The following is a 14,795-nucleotide window of genomic DNA, read 5'->3' as shown; positions in this document are numbered from 1 at the left end:
GATTGCACTATCCCAACCACATTATTGCAACAATTTCTCCACCCAAGAAGCCAGAGAGACAGATATTTGGGGATTATTTTTTTAAATAAATCTTCCAAGTGAATAAAGAAGAAGAAGGAATCTGCCCAACATCCAAAAGGATGCAACTTCACAAAGAAAACATAAACAAAGAGAGAAAAACACATTGTGAAGCAGGGGTTGCTTGAACGCTTCTCTTAATCAGAGGGACCAACATGAATTTTTGATCACTGACTGTTCCCAGCATCACTAAAAAAGTAGATGAGAAGTCTGTGCTAAGTAAACAGCATCTGCCATCTCCACGGGCTGTTTGAAAGTGCTGACTAGCTGGTGAAATTAGCACCATCTGACTCCTCTACTAATAACTGATTCGTTACCCAGGCTTGGCAGTGCCTTTGTAATTGTCAGTTAGAACTGCTGACATTCCTGAATATTATTCTTCAGATGTAAATAATATTTATTTCAGGGTACTATGGCCTCTGTTTTGATCCTGTAAGTTCAGGTGAGTTTACTCACCTGAAAGGACCGAAACAAGTTTTACCTTGGATGGTACATCCATTTCATAACTAACGTGTCATTATAATTGTCACCCTTACAATGGCATATTTTAAATCATACGCTTGAAATTTTGGTAAGTATCTTGACAGGCTGGGCTGGGACTGGTAAAGCTGCCTCACAGTGGGTTTACTCTTTTGGAAACCATTAAGCAGCTCTTCTGAGTGCTGAAGAGTGACATTTAAGTAGTTGTGTGTGAGCAGGGCCACAACTAGAAACAAATTTTTTGAGAGGCAAAAATGTAGACAATTCCACATTCTTATCAGAAAAAATCAAATGTTGAAAGGGCATGGCTATGCTTTGTCTATAATTTGTTTATGTAGAGTATATATTGAATAAAGAAAGTGCCTTTTCTGAAATTCTTATTAGGGTTATTCATTCCATTGTCTTTTAAAATACTCTGGGAAAAATGTTCTTATAAAAGTCATAAGCATTTGGTTGCTTTAAGTTCAAAATAGGAAGTAACGAAGAGTTATGTTTTTATTTTGCTTTCCCCTATTTTAATTTCTTTATGATTTTATATTATATCTCTGCTGAACAGATGGCTGCTAGCTCCTGACAACAATACTTCACTAGTCTTGGCAGGATGATGATGGTTCAATCACCCATTAATCCCATGGCAGATAATGGTTGAAAGCACCAGATCAGGTAACTCTTGTTGACCAGATTGTGCAAATCTATGTGTTTTTTTTTCACTGATTCCTTTGAAAGCTTTTTAATTTGAATGTGCAACATTCGTGTGTCAGTCATTTTGAGTCTCATCACAAATCCTCACCCTGTCCTCCTATGATCCTCCCATCTGGTGAAAAAGCTTTCACATTTTTCACCTGCAAAATAAAAATCACTCTCAGAAATGACGGATTTTCAATGAAAAACACTCCTGTAAGACAGTCACCCCAGTAGATGTGATACCTGATCTCGATTCTCACCTGGAGCCCAAGATGCAGCCCAGCATTTAGGGGGAGCCCCTCTAGTAGGAGGGGACCTTGTAGGGATTGATTCACGGACTCTGGTGCGGGTAAAACCAAAGACCTTTATTGTTTACAAATTTGTGCTTATATAGATTCATTAGCTGTCCACGCGCTCAGGCTTGTTCCATGATTAGTTAATACTTTCTGTTCACGCGCCGCGGCTAAGCTTCTGATTGGTGCTGTCGAGCAAGACACACGTCTTCTGGCTTCGGTCCCATATCTGTGTTCCAAATTATTTCAGTCTTCAGCTTCTTTTCTGCACACCTGCTTCATCACTTATTTACTCCCTCATTCTATGTCTTTCAAGGCTATGTCTAATTGTTCAAGGCCGCTCGCAACACTCCCTGTGAATTCCCACAATTCCCCCTTTTTGTTTTTCTACCCAAAATGCAGTGTTTATCATCCTCTGCAGGGGCCTTTGCAGACAGGATAGCAAACACGGAATAATGAGCAGGAGGCCACAAATAGCACATAATAAAATTAGCCCAATCTTTATCAAACCTTTAAGCCAGCCACTAATTCCCCAGTTACTAAAAAGATTTTCTATCCAACCCCATCCATCATCAACTTGTAGCTTTTTAACTCCCTCTTTCAATTGTTGAATGCTACGGTGAGTAGATTCCGAGTGATCGGAGAGATTCATACAACACATACTGTCAAGGTCTTCACACTCGTGCTCCTGTGCTAAAAGCAAGAAACCAATTGCTGCGCGATTTTGCAAAGTTGCATGTCTTACTGAATCAACATCTAAAAGCAAACTACTCAAGGCTTGAGAAGTAGCATTAGTCTGCTTGGCTAGCCAACATCCCAACTTATTTAGTGTGGCTAAGGCCTGTGAGGCTGCCACCCCTGGCGCAGCTATAGAAGCCATAATTATCTTTTCACTGTTCCAAAATTCCACATCATCCCTGCACTCTGCCTTAAAGGCGTGGGTCGATCGCTTGGAGCGCCGGTGATTAAAATTATTGATGTATTTGGTGTTAGCAAAGTGAGCCTCCCCAAACTGCAAGGCCCTCCTTTTATATGAGATGGTATTCCTCCCCATGCGCGATCGACACAGATAAAAAAGATCCCTGAGGGAAGCGCCAGAGGCGCGTTGCTAGATTTGGAAATATTCGGGCTAGTATAGTTGCACCAGGCTGTATCATTTCTATATATGGACAGAGACGAGTTGATATTTTGCACCGTTGTTCGATTGCGCCCTGAATAATTAAAATACAAACAGCTGTCCATTTTAACTGAACCCAGGAGTTCAAGTTCCTGTGGCTCCTGTGGTAATTGGGGTAAATGAGCACTCCACCCATCCCAGTTGTCGACACAGGCGTTGAAACTGGAGCACAAATGCTGGGACTGGATAGTGTTGGGCCAGGTATCCGCCGGGACTCCGACAAGACATGTTGAAAAAGGGTTCCCTGGAGATACAATAGACAGGCAAATAAAATCTTGTCCTGTTAGATTCGCTAACGTGACCCACACATTCGTCTTTGGTTGTGGGGGCACCCATATTGCTTGTATACACCCAATCAAACTTAAAAAGGTCGTTATCCTCTCCATTTTATATACCGGTCTGTATAACAACAAAAATAACGGATTGAATAGATCTTATGTATACTATTGATTCTCTTACAGCGAATACACAATGGTGCTAAAGTATGATTCAGATAAATGTGCTGATTACCATTAAAATAAATCAAATACTTTCTACAAAATATACAATGTACAGTAATATATCCACAGCAGCGTTTACAGACTAGACATATAGACACCTGCGGCCTAGCGAGGCCTGTTACACAACTCCTTACTGTCCCAAGCAAGTCATTTCCCATCAAAACAGTTTGCGCTGTCACTCAAAATGTCTTCTGATGTCTCGGCAGGCCCTTCAGGGTCTTTTGCGGTTGTCTGTTGTTTGCCTGGTACCGGCAGCTTTGTGAGCACTGGCCGTACACATCGAGCTGGAACCCAGCGGGGCCCGTGATCTGTCAAAACACAAGCATACCCTCTCCCCCATGTTATTAATGTAAATGGACCTTCCCATTTACCATTTAGTAGGGATTTCACCATGACAGGTACATTTTTATCTCGTAATGTTTGCTGTGATACCTCCCCTAAAGAGTGAAAATGGTAGAGCGTCACCGGTGTCTCAGTATGAGGGGTAAAGGACAGATGATTCAACACATATATTGCTTTTGCTAAGCGTGTCTGCGGGGAGTCTCCAACGGTTCCCCCTTTTTCTTTTAACAACATGGTTTTGAGCACACTAACTGTGGGTACTGCTGTCAAATTGGCGTCAGTGCAGTGGCAACACATTGCTGGCAAATGGTGGGTGAATTTTTCATTCCCTGTGGCAGTACTGTCCAATGATATCTTTGCATAGGTTCCTCACAGTTCTCCGTGGGTACTGAAAAGGCAAATCTAGATGTATCTTCCGCTGCTAAGGGTATGGTAAAAAACACAATCCTTTAAATCAATGATAATAATATTCCAATTTGTGGGGATCATTGCGGGAGATGGCATACCCGGTTGCAGTGAACCCATGTCTTCGATTACTGCATTGATTCGTCGCAGATCATGTAGCAGACGCCACTTCCCATTTTTCTTTTTAATGACAAACACTGGGATGTTCCATGGGCTAGTTGTCGGACATTCACTGCTGCCACAAAGGCCCCAGCAAGGGCTTCAGTTTGGTGCGAGATAGAGCCAACTCTATTGCAGACCTCGATCATCTGTATGATACCGGCCCCTTGTGGTAGGGTTTGTAATACTCGTTTACAGTCTACATTAGCGTTTTCAACCGCTAGCTTAAGTAATAGGGCTTCCTTTGCCTCGGCGTTATCAATCTGCTTATCGAGAGCGTCTCTCAAGCGATCAATAAATTGCATGTAAGGCTCGTTCGTTTGTTGTCTAATACGGGTAAATGATTTTTCTGTTTTCCCTGTCTCTGGTACTTTAACCATGGCTTGATAAGCTAATCGGGCAGTCAAACGCAAAATCGCGGGGTCAAGTCGTGCCTGTAATCGCGGATCGTCTAACGGCGGCCGCCCTAGCAGCTGGGGTAAGCCTGCTCCATGTAATGGATCATTCGGCTGCTTTTCTAAATTCGCAAGTGCTTCCTGGGCACACAGATCCTGCCACCGTTGTGCAAATAACAGTTTCTGAGTTGGCGTTAAAATCATGGCGGCTAATTGGCATATATCATAAGGAGTAAGCAATTGTCCTGTAAAAACATTTTCTAACAGACTCTGCGAAAAGGGGGCAGAAAGTCCATAGCTCACAACAGTTTTTCGCAACTCCTTGATTAAGTCCCAATGGAACGGTTGCCACTCATTTGGTCCTTGATCCCGCACCAGGACAGGAAAGGACCAACTCACTGCCTCAAGGTCGCCTGTCTTAATCGCCTCCTCCCTTAGCTTTGCCCACCGATCTTTAGGATCAAAGTCCATGCCGTCTGATGTCGTTTCTTTCAGCAGGGCGGGAGGGATTGCTACAGACACTGGCGTAAAACCGGGCAATTGTCCAGATGCATCCACAAGCTTACACTGCTCACCCTCCGGAGGTACTGAGGCAGCCTGTAAATCTTGGGATTTAGGTCTGACAGTGGAAGCAGTTTTTTCTCCCCCTACGCTCGCTGTCATTTCTTCGGGGGGGTCTGGGGAGCTATAGCACTCGCGGCGGCAGCGGCAGCTTTTTTATCTGCCTTAATCTGCCGTAAATTATCTGTCACTACTCGCCAAGTGGTCATAATTTGAGCTGCCGTAAGGTCACCTTGTGAGGCTGCTTCCCAGATTAGCGTGCCAGCTTTCTCCCAATTATCTACATCAAATACTTCATGCAACTGTGTGGGAGCTCCGTGCGTTTTAAGCCACATTAACAACATTTTCATAGTCCGTTCCTCATATTTGATTCCCCGCTTAGCTAACAATTGCAATAACAGCAGTAAAATGGACGCTTCTTCTACAGACATATGCGCCCCCATTTTAAAAAAACAAATAAAATGCTCCAGTTGCTCACCTTTATTTGGTGATTGAGACCCGGGTCGTTCAGCTCCTCCGCTGATGAATTCATCCAACTGGAGTCCCTACCGATGTACGTTCCACGCTGTAGTTTCGTGCCCCACATTGGGCGCCATTTGTAGGGATGGTTCATGGACTCTGGTGCGGGTAAAACCAAAGACCTTTATTGTTTACAAATTTGTGCTTATATAGATTCATTAGCTGTCCACGCGCTCAGGCTTGTTCCATGATTAGTTAATACCTTCTGTTCATGCGCCGCGGCTAGGCTTCTGATTGGTGCTGTCGAGCAAGACACACGTCTTCTGGCTTCGGTCCCATATCTGTGTTCCAAATTATTTCAGTCTTCAGCTTCTTTTCTGCACACCTGCTTTATCACTTATTTACTCCCTTATTCTATGTCTTTCAAGGCTATGTCTAATTGTTCAAGGCCGCTCGCAACACTCCCTGCGAATTCCCACAGGACCTGTCCCTCCCAGATGCAGGCACCCTCCCAAACTGGCCCTCGCCTTCACCTCCCCAGGCACCAGCCCCAGAGGAAACCGCCTTTCCCTGAGCCAGGCACAGAGACTGACCCAGGAGGTGTCGCACCCTCATCGGCTCGGTGCTGTGCGTCCCTGAGCACTGGCACAGGCGCCAGGGTAGCCGGCCCTCCTTCAGGGGCTGCTGACTCAAAGCCAGCAATCGGTCCTGCAGGCAGCACTCAATGGGAATGGGAATCACACCCCGGCTCACTAGCCCTTTGCCCAGTGAGCAGCTTTGAAATGTCACCATTTTCTACACACCATAATTCCACACAGTTTCTCCATTAAAAAAAAAAAAAAAGTAATTAGTGAGAAATGAAAACAGCAGACCATTGATCAACACTGCAATTTTGATTCTTCTCTAAACGAGAAAAATGCAGAATAATTTTGCTTGCCTTAATTTCTTTCCTGCCTGCTTGCATTTTACTTTTTTCCTATGATTGTGTGGATACCGAGCAAATTGCCTCTCTACTGACAGTAGTGGTAGGTGGGAGTTGCTCATTTGCATCCTTTGCACCTCTATGTGAAATTCATTACCAGATTATGTTACGCTGAAAGGCTCTTGGAAGATGGTCAAAACACTTGCAAACCTGCACTGTCACAGCCCAATGAATATTGCACACAGGTCTGAACTGTAAAGTCATTATTCAGCCCTTATCCGGGCAAAACTCTCCATGCAGCCAATGGCTGGGAAGAGGTTGAGGTTTGCAACAAGAGCTGTTGAGCTGGGTGCCATCGCCACCTTACAGCAACATCTGTGGCTCCCACAGCTGATTGAGAAATGCCCAGATTTAGCAATTGCCTCAAAGAGTCGAATAAACAGGTACTCTGACCAATGCACAGGCAAAGAGACTGTGAAAGGGGATTTTTGAGTGTGTTAGGAGTCACCTAGCACTGCTCCCGCTGAAGCTGAAGGCTGAGGTTAGCACCGGGCAGAGGAGGCTGCAGCCATGACGCTTCCCTGGCTCAGCCTGAGTGCTGAGTTCTCTTGAATCACCTCCCTGATCTGAGCCTGGCTGCTGTCAACATCTGGGGAAACAACAGCAGGAAAACACAATGAAAATGCAAAACAAAAAAGAGCCATGTTGAGCTATGCACAGAAAATATTCACACTCTCGGACTGTGCTGCACAGCAGAGGCAGAGGAGACAAGCCTTCCCCCACAAGGCACGGGCCACAGAGAGCCTTTCCTGCACAGTCACTTGGTGGCCCAAAGCCTGACATCCCTCTGCTCTGGAACAGAGCAAAAAAAAGGTGCATTCCCATTGTCCCCTTCGGAGGCAGAAGAGGATGAAATACTATGACTTTTTTTATCAGCTGTGTGCTAGCTGTGTTTAGCCTGGATGATTTTCATCTTTGCTCGATTTCATCAAAGCCCATCCTTCATTGATTTGGGTGACTCTTACTGTAATACTGTTGATATGGCATATAGCAACTGTAGTAGTGATGACATACAGTGGCAGGGTTATTTACAATTAACATGATGATACAATTTAATTCATTGGCTATTCTCACCTAAAATCAAATCCCCTTGAGGTACACATCGGACTTCCCCATCCTTCCTCATCACCCACCAAGTGCACCCAGGCCCTTGAGCAAAAGCAATCCCACAAATGGGTTTGCCTTTGCCTGAGGCAGGAGTAACCCAGACTGTTTTTCCTAGCATATTTTTTATGTGCACTACAGGGACTTTATCCCCTTCTACAGTACATAAAAGTTCTGATTGGGCAGGGCCAGCTCGATTGGCAGATCCTCTGGTGTTGACTAACCAGGTGGCTTTTGCTAAATGTGTATCCCAATGTTTAAAGGTCCCACCACCCATTGCTCTCAGTGTAGTCTTTAACAATCCATTGTATCGCCCAATTTTCCCAGAGGCTGGTGCATGATAGGGGATGTGATACACCCACTCAATGCCGTGCTCTTTGGCCCAGGTGTCTATGAGATTGTTCCGGAAATGAGTCCCGTTGTCTGACTCAATTCTTTCTGGGGTACCGTGTCGCCATAAGATTTGCTTCTCAAGGCCCAGGATAGTGTTCCGGGCAGTGGCATGGGGCACGGGATATGTTTCCAGCCATCCGGTGGTTGCTTCCACCATTGTAAGCACATGGCGCTTGCCTTGGCAGGTTTGTGGGAGTGTGATATAGTCAATCTGCCAGGCCTCCCCATATTTATATTTCAGCCATCGTCCTCCATACCAAAGAGGCTTTAACCACTTGGCTTGCTTGATTGCAGCACATGTTTCACATTCATGGATAACTTGTGCGATAGTGTCCATGGTCAGGTCCACCCCTCGATCATGAGCCCATCTATATGTTGCATCTCTTTCTTGATGGCCTGAGGTGTCATGGGCCCACCGAGCCAGAAATAATTCACCCTTATGCTGCCAATCCAGATCCACCTGAGCCACTTCAATCTTAGCAGCCTGATCCACCTGCTGGTTGTTCTGATGTTCTTCAGTGGCCCGGCTCTTGGGTACATGGGCATCTACATGATGTACTTTTACAACCAGCTTCTCTAGCCGGGACACAATATCTTGCCACAATGGGGCAGCCCAGATGGGTTTACCTCTGCGTTGCCAGTTACTCTGCTTCCATTGCTGCAGCCACCCCCACAGAGCATTTGCCACCATCCATGAGTCAGTATAAAGTATTGGCCATTTTTCTCGTTCAGCAATGTCTAAAGCCAGCTGGATGGCTTTCACCTCTGCAAACTGACTTGATTCTCCTTCTGCAGTGTCTGCAACTTGTCGTATAGGACTCCATACAGCAGCCTTCCACCTCCGATGCTTTCCCACAATGCGACAGGACCCATCAGTGAACAGGGCATATTGCTTCTCATGTTCTGGCAGTTTATTATACAGTGGGGCCTCTTCAGCACGCGTTACCTCCTCCTCTGGTGATATTCCAACATCTTTGCCTTCTGGCCAGTCCGTGATCACTTCCAGAATTCCTGGGTTTCCTATTCGAGCCCGTTCTGTGATCAGTGCAACCCACTTATTCCATGTAGCATCAGTTGCATGATGGGTAGAGGGAACCTTCCCTTTGAACATCCAGCCCAGCACCGGCAGTCGGGGTGCTAATAGGAGCTGTGTTTCAGTACCAACCACTTCTGAAGCAGCTCGAACTCCTTCATATGCTGCTAATATCTCCTTTTCAGTTGGAGTATAGCTAGCCTCGGATCCTCGATATCCCCGACTCCAAAACCCTAGAGGTCGACCTCGGGTTTCCCCAGGTGCTTTCTGCCAGAGACTCCAGGTAGGGCCATTCTCCCCGGCTGCGGTGTAGAGCACATTTTTAACATCTGGTCCTGCCCGGACTGGCCCAAGGGCTACTGCATGAACTATCTCCCGTTTAATCTGTTTAAAGGCTTGTTGTTGCTCAGGGCCCCATTTAAAATCATTCTTCTTCCAGGTCACTTGATGATAGAGAGGGCTTACAATCAGACTATAATTTGGAATATGCATTCTCCAAAAACCTACAACACCTAAGAAAGCTTGCGTTTCCTGTTTACTAGTTGGTGGAGACATAGCTGCTGTTTTGTTGATCACATCCATTGGGATATGACGACGTCCATCTTGCCATTTTATTCCTAAAAACTGAATCTCCTGTGCAGGTCCCTTCACCTTACTCTGTTTTATGGCAAAACCGGCTTTCAGAAGGATTTGAACTATTTTCTCCCCTTTCTCAAAAACTTCTTCTGCTGTGTTGCCCCATACGATGATGTCATCAATGTATTGCAGGTGTTCTGGAGCTTCACCCTGTTCCAGTGCAGTCTGGATTAGTCCATGGCAAATGGTGGGGCTGTGTTTCCACCCCTGGGGCAGTCGATTCCAGGTGTACTGGACGCCCCTCCAAGTGAAAGCAAACTGTGGCCGGCACTCTGCTGCCAAAGGGATTGAGAAAAATGCATTAGCAATATCAATTGTGGCGTACCACTTGGCTGCTTTTGACTCCAGTTCATATTGAAGTTCTAGCATGTCTGGCACGGCAGCACTCAGTGGTGGTGTGACTTCATTCAGGCCACGATAGTCTATTGTTAGTCTCCATTCTCCATTAGACTTTCGCACTGGCCATATCGGGCTGTTAAAGGGTGAGTGAGTCCTGCTGATCACTCTTTGGCTCTCCAGTCGACGAATCAGCGTATGGATGGGAACCAGGGAGTCTCGGTTGGTGCGATATTGCTGCCGGTGCACCCTTGTGGTAGCGATTGGCACCTGTTGTTCTTCAACCCTCAGCAACCCCACAACAGAAGGGTCCTCAGAGAGACCGGGCAAGGTGGACAACTGTTCAATTCCCTCTGTCTCCAAGGCAGCTATACCAAAGGCCCACCGATACCCCTTTGGGTCCTTGAAATACCCTCTCCTGAGATAGTCTATGCCAAGGATGCATGGGGCCTCTGGGCCAGTCACAATGGGGTGTTTCTGCCACTCATTCCCAGTTAGGCTTATTTTAGCCTCCAATACAGTTAGCTGTTGAGATCCCCCTGTCACCCCAGAAATACAAATAGGTTCTACCCCTTTATAGCTTGATGGCACTAGGGTACACTGTGCACCGGTGTCCACTAGAGCCTTATACTCCTGTGGGTCTGATGTGCCAGGCCGTCGGATCCACACAGTCCAATAAACCCGGTTGTCCCTTTCCTCCACCTGCTGGATCTGGATTCATCTGGATCTGTGGGTAACTGCTCATTATCCGGATCATTATAAATCACCTCCAGCATGGCTAATTCCCTCAGGTACTGAATACCTCTCTCCATGGTGGTCCACTTGCCTGGGTGATATGTAGCATCTTCCTTGAAGGGGTATCTTTCCTTCATGCCTGACAGGAGTCGCCTCCAGAGGCTGAAGGATTGTGTCTTTTTTCCAATCACCTTGTCAATGCCCCCTTCCCTAGACAGCGATCCCAGCTGTTTGGCTTCCCTACCCTCTAATTCCAAGGTACTGGCTCCATAATATCGAGCAGTGTTTGGTAGATACTGGCCAGGGCCCAGCACAGTGCAATAAGTTGTGCCTTTTTGGAATAGCCACAGCATTTTCCTTTCAGATATTCTACCACTTCATCAGGGTCCTGTAGTTGTTCGGGAGTGAAGTTCCAAACCATTGGAGGTGAGAAGTTCTCTAGATACCTGCCCATATTCTCCCACATGCCGTGCCACCCATGACTATCCAGCCTTGGGGCAGATCTCTGGGTGGTATTCATAAAAAGAAAATTTTTGTAACCTTAAACAAGACCTGGAACACATTCAGGAGACATACATAGCAATAGGAACATGCTGGTTTGAACATCCCAAGGATATTCAAAATTCTCAAGAGCTGTTGTAATTAGCCTGAAGGAGAAAGGGGAGGTGAAAGAGCGGGAGAAAGTATCCCCCCCCATCTTCCCCATAGATTGGGTGCGATTACTAATAAATTCCGAGAGAAGGCGCCCGAGGTACGGGCATGACAACAATGCCACATACAAATACCAGCTTAATCTCATGACCAGTGATGTAGTCATATCATAAGTCGACATTACCCAGTACAGCAAAATGATAGTCCTGATCCCTCTCCCAGAGGTGATAAACATCACTGCAGGGAATACATAGTGCATATAAGAACTTACATAACACCACCATGTGAACAAATGAACCAACATTGTAACCAGCAACTATTTAACTAATATAAGAAATGCATATAACAAATTTGTTTTAACATGCTCTGGTCAGATCTGTCATTATCTCAACCCTTCAGGCCCCACGTTGGGCACCAAAAAGGACTGTCGTTGTTTAAGCCCAGCCAGCAACTAAGCACCATGCACTCCTTCCACCCAGTGGGATGGGGAGGAGAATTGGATGAAAAAGGTAAAACCTCATGGGTTGAGATAAGGACAGTTTAATAGGACAACACAAGGAGAGAAGAAATAATAATAATAATAATAATAATAATAAAAGAATGTATAAAGCGAGTGATGCACAATGCAATTGCTCACCACCCGGAACCTGATGTCCAGCCCATTCCCAAGCTGCGATCCCTACTGCCTCCCCCCCGCCAGCTCCCCCAGGTTATATACTGAACATGAAGTCATATGGTATTGAATATCCCCTCCCAGCTTCTGGTGAAAATTAACTCTATCATAGCCGAACCCAGGACAAGGGTTTTGACCTTCCTTTTGTTCTATTTTGTTTAATTTATTTGCTCTTTTGCCCCATGGTTAAACACTTTCCTTTCATGACTTGCTGCATATTTTTAGTTCAAAACCTGAAACGTATGTTTGCAACACTGAGGGAAGGCGCAAAGCACTGGGATAATCTTGCCACTTATTGCCCTAGTATATCTGAGGAGTGTCAGCTACTTAAACCCATCTGCAGCCTGCTGATTGTCTGAAAACCATGCAGCTTGGCCAAATATCCATTTTACAGCTATGTATGCCTCCTGGGCAACAGCCTCTACTGCTGATTTGCTAACTCTGAGCTGGTTGGTGGGAAAGCACAGGTACTCTGAGGAGCTGTGTGCTGTAGTCCATGTCTTCTCCACGTTCAATGCAGAAATGGGGTTAGATCAGCACATTTGTCCAAGGATTTTGCGATCCTCCTTTGGTGCACAGTCATCTCCTCTGTCTTTCTCATGGACCCAGAATGGTGTTGGCAGTGCAGAGGAACCAGCTGGTTCCCCAGCATGGTGTCATCCTTGCTCTGTGGCAGAGCCAGGTCCTGCTCTGCCTGGCTTCCACACAGGCCAGACAAGCTAAATTGATGGGCACCATCATTGCACCCCATCTGCTGCAGTGCATGCAGCTGAGTTTCAAAATGTATCCGTGAGTCTCACAGCAGGAGACACATTCAAACCCAGTACCTCTTACTGCCTTGTGTAGTATCTGTGACTGCACACTGGTAAACATCTGTGCTACTGGGCTGATCACTCAGTGACTTTTTGCAAACCCCTTGTGGGTTAGCATTGGAAAGAGAAGGCCCAGGTTTCCAGTCGAGCTTTAGTCCCACAGTACAAATATCTTAGTGTCCCACAACGCCCCGACAGACAGAGGTCTGCCATGGGTTTGGAGTTCACAGACCACGTGAATTCCTGATGTGAGTTTGCCTGGAAGAAGATAATGCTACCATTTTCTGTGTTAGCACTTCATTCATTTAAAATTTACAACATATCTTTGTGGAGGATCATGTTTGCTGATCATCTGTTTTATACCTGTGGAGATTTGGGGATTTGTTTTTATTTACACAAAAGCTGCTTGTGATAAACTAGGAAATGCCTGTATTATCCTGTGGGAGATGGAGCATGTTGAAGCATGTCTGATTCTGATGCTTATGTGCTATGAATCAAAAAGTGCTGCTAACAGAACCAAGCAGGAAAGGTAGTACACGAGCCCGGATAAGGAGTACCCATAGTAAACACCAGAAGCAGGGTTATAGCCTTGAAGAGAAAACTCCACCCCAAGCCCCCATGACACGGCTGGTTCACCAACAGTGAGGAGAGAGGGATCAAAGAAAAGTGGAAAATTTCACAAACCTGCATATGTGGAAAGGGAGGAGGACTGACTGCACTGGGAGAGGCTGCCCAGAGGGTGCTGGCCAAAATGGGTAGGTTGATGAAGGAGAACATGGCTCACAGGAGCGTGTGCTGCAGGCTGCCCAGGCTGCTCCTCCTGGCTGGTGGTGGGGCTGGCCAGGAGCTACAGACACCTGAGATGCTTGGCACTGGGGCCAGACTCTGGATTAGAGGCTGTGTTTGGACCACTGGCTGAGATATCATGGGGCCACCACATGAGCATCCAACTCCCAAACCCAGGAATATCTCCCATCTCTCAAGTCAGATAACTATTTGTACCTCAGCTGAGTAGTTTAAAGAGGCTTGCTTCTCTGTGACATTTACACAGGTGCTTCTAGCTTGACTGGGTGATTTTTGGAAGTCCTTTGCAGGCTAGCAGTGTGAAGGGGCTGGTGTCCCACATGTGCTGGCTGCAGATCAGAGCTACTTGATGCCCTCTGCACTGCACTGCTCTTCGTTCCAAACAGCATGAGGGGACAACTGTCCCCAAGGCACTGTCAGTGGTGTAAGCAATAGTTCAGGGTGTTTAAAAGTATTGTATGCTCGGTTCCAGGGCACTTTTCGGATTCCTTAGTGTGACTGAGCCCCTGGATATATAAGAGTCGAGGCAGGATGGGGTAACCTTGGCTGCTCTCTGCTATGTCCCTGCACAGATGAACATACACATGCAAATATCTGCTGGGGTATTGCAAAAGCAGGAACCATCACCCAGAGCAGCACATCATCTGGATGTGCCTCAGCTCCTAAAACTCGTGCCCTGATTTCCACTGTGTGGAAACCATGGGGTAGGTTGGGAGAGGGAGGAGAAGAAAGTCTACCTGTGATGGGATACCTGGGACATACACCTGGACCCCAAATCTGGGACGTGCTCTGACGTGCTGGGATAAAGACCTAGAAATACATAATGCCCGGCAAATTTAGTAGGTAGGAATTTCCCACTTGGCAAGTGCTAGGTAATACAGAAATGATGGTTAATATATTTCCCTGTCAGATCCTCTACAAATCATGGGGAAGGAGTCTGTAGGGAAGCTTGGACTGTAAGAGGGAGGGTTTGGATGTCTGCTCTGCTGGGTCCTGAGAGACAAGGAAAATTAGCTGTGCTCCCTGACAAACTACAGCAGCATCACTCAGCTGGGGGTTTGCCAAGTCTAACCCGGAGCCTAGTCCAACCCGGAGGTGCCCAG

At 46.3% G+C, this 14,795-nt stretch overlaps 1 long non-coding RNA gene across 1 annotated transcript; it reads right to left on the bottom strand.

The window, feature by feature from the left end:
* Positions 1–1,586: 1,586 nt before the first annotated feature.
* Positions 1,587–5,789, bottom strand: LOC127027994 (uncharacterized). Its single transcript, XR_007767912.1, has 2 exons — positions 5,553–5,789; positions 1,587–2,956 (listed from the first exon to the last, which is right to left on the bottom strand). It is a non-coding gene; the product is annotated as an uncharacterized LOC127027994 (long non-coding RNA).
* Positions 5,790–14,795: the final 9,006 nt, after the last annotated feature.

The sequence above is a fragment of the Gymnogyps californianus genome, unplaced genomic scaffold (assembly GCF_018139145.2).
Source record: "Gymnogyps californianus isolate 813 unplaced genomic scaffold, ASM1813914v2 HiC_scaffold_124, whole genome shotgun sequence".
Lineage (NCBI taxonomy): Eukaryota > Metazoa > Chordata > Aves > Accipitriformes > Cathartidae > Gymnogyps > Gymnogyps californianus.
The sequence above is the reverse complement of the archived record's forward strand: the minus strand, read 5'-3'. Positions and strand labels throughout refer to the sequence as shown.